Source organism: Apostichopus japonicus, chromosome 5 (genome assembly GCF_037975245.1).
Source record: "Apostichopus japonicus isolate 1M-3 chromosome 5, ASM3797524v1, whole genome shotgun sequence".
Classification (NCBI taxonomy): domain Eukaryota; kingdom Metazoa; phylum Echinodermata; class Holothuroidea; order Aspidochirotida; family Stichopodidae; genus Apostichopus; species Apostichopus japonicus.
This window is the reverse complement of record NC_092565.1, coordinates 386,748-390,743: the sequence shown is the minus strand read 5'-3', so window position 1 is coordinate 390,743 and position 3,996 is coordinate 386,748. Positions and strand designations below refer to the sequence as shown.

General features: G+C 57.0%; 3 non-coding genes across 3 annotated transcripts in view; all 3 read right to left on the bottom strand.

Moving 5' to 3' along the window:
- LOC139968469 (large subunit ribosomal RNA) overlaps positions 1–399 on the bottom strand; it is a 4,032-nt gene extending 3,633 nt beyond the window's left edge. The window contains exon 1 of the ribosomal RNA XR_011793467.1: positions 1–399. This exon is cut by the window's left edge and continues 3,633 nt beyond it. This is a non-coding gene — a ribosomal RNA (large subunit ribosomal RNA).
- Positions 400–833: 434 nt separating this feature from the next.
- On the bottom strand, positions 834–993 carry LOC139968382 (5.8S ribosomal RNA). Its single transcript, XR_011793382.1, has one exon. It is a non-coding gene; the product is annotated as a 5.8S ribosomal RNA (ribosomal RNA).
- Positions 994–1,597: 604 nt separating this feature from the next.
- LOC139968317 (small subunit ribosomal RNA) lies at positions 1,598–3,475 on the bottom strand. The gene has a single exon (XR_011793323.1). It is a non-coding gene; the product is annotated as a small subunit ribosomal RNA (ribosomal RNA).
- Between the last annotated feature and the right edge of the window lie 521 nt (positions 3,476–3,996).

The following is a 3,996-nucleotide window of genomic DNA, read 5'->3' as shown; positions in this document are numbered from 1 at the left end:
AAAGTTCTTTTCAACGTTCCCTCACGGTACTTGTTGACTATCGGTCTCGTGCATAGTATTGAGCCTTGGATGGAGTTCACCACCCCTCTTTGGGCTGCATTCTAAAACAACCCGACTCTTGGAAAGCTTTCCCTCCGGCCTTCGAGTCCGCCCTACGGGCCTTACACCCGCTGCGGGTAAGCTGCAGCCCCGATCACAGTGGACTGCGGCCGGACTCTGTCGACCGGAGTTCAGTTTCCTTACGCCACAGGTCCCTCGCACCGCAAACGGGCGCGGGGATTCGGCGATGGGCTCTTCCTGCTTCGCTCGCCGCTACTGAAGGAATCCTTGTTAGTTTCTTTTCTCTCCGCTTAGTGATATGCTTAAATCCAGCGGGTAATCTCATCCGATCTGAGGTCTGGAATCGTGAAAGACACGTGGAACGTGATCGGAGTCATAGCGGCGACCCGGGGTCTCTCCTTCCCCGGCGCTCCCCGAAGAATCGGGTCGCCGGCGGGAAAGGGTGGCCTACCATGCGCCTGCGAGAACGCAGACGGGAGGACGAGAGACCCCGCGATTGGGTCGACCGGCTCTGCCCGGCAGAGGCTCCTCGACCGTTCCGGGGGGTCGGACGCTGGACCGCACCACGGGCGCATACGTCTACACCCCGATGGCACGTCGCACGACCGACGAACCCCCGGTTACCGATCGAGCCTGCTCGCCGAGTTTCACCGGCGCCGACATCACAGAACTCCATCTGACACTGACCCGACGCAGCCGGCCGTCGAAGGGACGGCTGCGGCCGGGCGCTCCTCCGGCGCGCGAACACGCCGACTCTGTGAGTGATTGTCTTCAGACGCTCAGACGGACGTGGCTCGAGGAGCAGAGCATCCCCGAGCCGCCATTTGCGTTCGAATAAGTCGATGATCAGTGAGTTCTGCAATTCACATGAATTCTCGCATCTAACTGCGTTCTTCATCGACGCACGAGCCGAGTGATCCACCACCAAGAATTGTCATTTGCCACTGGAAGACTCCCGCGTTCGCAAACTCTCCTCAGAGCCGAGGGAAGAAGTGGAACGGAAGGAGAAAGGACACGGGGACTCTGTGCCTTCTTTGCTTGTGACTGGAAAGAAATATCCTCCGTCGAGCCGAGGGGGGAAGCGGGCTCCCTCCTTCCCCCCACCGCCGCGAGGGCGGGTCGCGCGAGTCAGACTCGCCGACTGGGGGGAAATCGGGCGACACCGGTGCCCCTTCTCTGCCCTGCGGAGAATGCCTCGAGGAGCGCCGCGCCGCGGACGGCGACGGCGTCTCCACCCTTGCGGGACTTCTCCCTCGAAGCTACCGGGAGCGCGAGACTCCGTGAGACAGACGACGAGAGAAGAACCGGGTACTCCCCGGGCTGGTCTGTGTGTGACACGCCCGTCTCCTTTTTGTCGGAGAGAGCGAAGGCGAAGCGCGGGGTCTGACCTCGACCGTGGAACGGGGAAGGAGGCGGTGAAAACCCCGCTCGAGTCCCCCGGCTTTTCCAATTTGCTCTCTCCGCGTGTCTCTCTGTGACGGCTTTTCCGACATTCCCCCTTTGTTCCCTCTCCGATCACGGAGGGGAAGGGTTCTGTTAATGATCCTTCCGCAGGTTCACCTACGGAAACCTTGTTACGACTTTTACTTCCTCTAAATGATCAAGTTTGACCGTCTTCTCGTCGCGCCTCGACAACCGGCCGAAGCCGGGGGTGCCAGACGGTCGATCCGATGGCCTCACTAAGTCATTCGATCGGTAGTAGCGACGGGCGGTGTGTACAAAGGGCAGGGACGTAATCAATGCGAGCTGATGACTCGCGTTTACTTGGAATTCCTCGTTCAAGGGACACAATTACAAGTCCCTGTCCCCAGCACGGAGAAGTCTCAGCGGATTACCCGGACCTTTCGGCCGAGGGCAAATGTACCCGCTGCTTGCGCCAGTGTAGCGCGCGTGCGGCCCCGGACATCTAAGGGCATCACAGACCTGTTATTGCTCCATCTCGTATGGCTGAAAGCCATTTGTCCCTCTAAGAAGTTCGCGGCTCACCACGACGGGTGGCCGGACTATTTAGCAAGCAAGAGTCTCGTTCGTTATCGGAATTAACCAGACAAATCACTCCACCAACTAAGAACGGCCATGCACCACCATCCACAAAATCAAGAAAGAGCTCTCAATCTGTCAATCCTCACTGTGTCCGGGCCGGGTAGGTTTCCCCGTGTTGAGTCAAATTAAGCCGCAGGCTCCACTCCTGGTGGTGCCCTTCCGTCAATTCCTTTAAGTTTCAGCTTTGCAACCATACTTCCCCCGGAACCCAAAGACTTTGGTTTTCCGGAGAGTTGCCCGCCGCGTCATGGGAGGAACGCCGGCGAATTACGAGTCGGTATCGTTTATGGTCGGAACTAGGGCGGTATCTGATCGCCTTCGATCCTCCGACTTTCGTTCTTGATCAATGAAGACATTCTTGGCAAATGCTTTCGCTGTCGGGCGTCTTGCGACGATCCAAGAATTTCACCTCTCACGCCGCAATACGAATGCCCCCGGCAGTCCCTCTTGATCATTACCTCAGGATCTCAAGACCAACGAAATAGAACCGAGGTCCTCTTCCACTATTCCATGCTGAGCTGTTCGGGCACTTTGGCCTGCTTTGAACACTTCAATTTTCTCAAAGTAAACGTTCCAGTCTCGCACGGCACTCAGTTAAGAGCACCGCACGACCAACCGAATCACTGGCCGGGAAAAATCTCCCACGACTCCCGTTTGACGGGGAGAAGGGGAACGGGCAGTGCACGCCTCACGGCGGACCGCCCGCCCCGGCCAGAAATCCGACTACGAGCTTTTTAACTGCAGCAAATTTAATATACGCTGCTGGAGCTGGAATTACCGCGGCTGCTGGCACCAGACTTGCCCTCCAGTAGATCCTCGTTAAAGGATTTAAAGTGTACTCATTCCGATCACAGGGCCTCCGAAGAGGCCTGTATCGTTATTTTTTGTCACTACCTCCCCGTGTCAGGAGTGGGTAATTTGCGTGCCTGCTGCCTTCCTTGGATGTGGTAGCCGTTTCTCAGGCTCCCTCTCCGGAATCGAACCCTGATTCTCCGTTACCCGTCACAACCATGATAAGCGCATAACTTACCATCGAAAGTTGATAGAGCAGACTTTTGAAGGGAGCGTCGCCGGTGCAAGACCGTGCGATCGGCATGATTATCTAGAGTTCACCAGCGGAGACCGGACCCCGAAAGGACCGGGCTGGCCTTGTTCCTAATAAGAGCACGCTTCCCCCGAAGGGTCGGCGCTTTGTTGCATGTATTAGCTCTAGAATTACCACAGTTATCCATGGTATAAGACTTTCTCCAATAAACCATAACTGATCTAATGAGCCATCTGCAGTTTCTCTTGTATGTTCAGGATTGTACTTAGACGTGCATGGCTTAATCTTTGAGACAAGCATATGACTACTGGCAGGATCAACCAGGTAACGGTCGACAGAACCGGGCTGGGCCCGTTCGCCGTCCGGGAGTCGCTCTCGCACTCCCCTCTCTCTCTCTCTGAATTCTCAATTGTCGATGCCGTGCTATTACGGTACAGTGATCGAAGAACCGCCCGAAGGGATTCTCGAGGTGTGTATCTCTACCCGAGTCGACTGGGTCGTCTCGAGAGGAGTCGCAGTGGTCCCGCCTCGGAGACGGGACCGGTTCGAAGCGACGCGGGAGGGCGACGGCTCGTCCACTGGAACAGGGGAGAGCAATCGCACGCCTCGAGCGTGCATTCGTTGCTTGGATGAAAAAGCCCGTACCGAGCGCCGAGTGCAACACATGGTCGCAGCAACGGCAGCATGCCCGAACGGGTCCCGTGGAGAAAGCTCGATATCTGACGACACCGAGGTCCTGCTCTTTCTCCACCGGGGGTTCTGCGGATGAAAAGGCTCAATATCTGAACGTCGATATATACGTGTGCACGGAGGGACACCTCTGCTCACGGGGCGAGTGGGTGAAAACC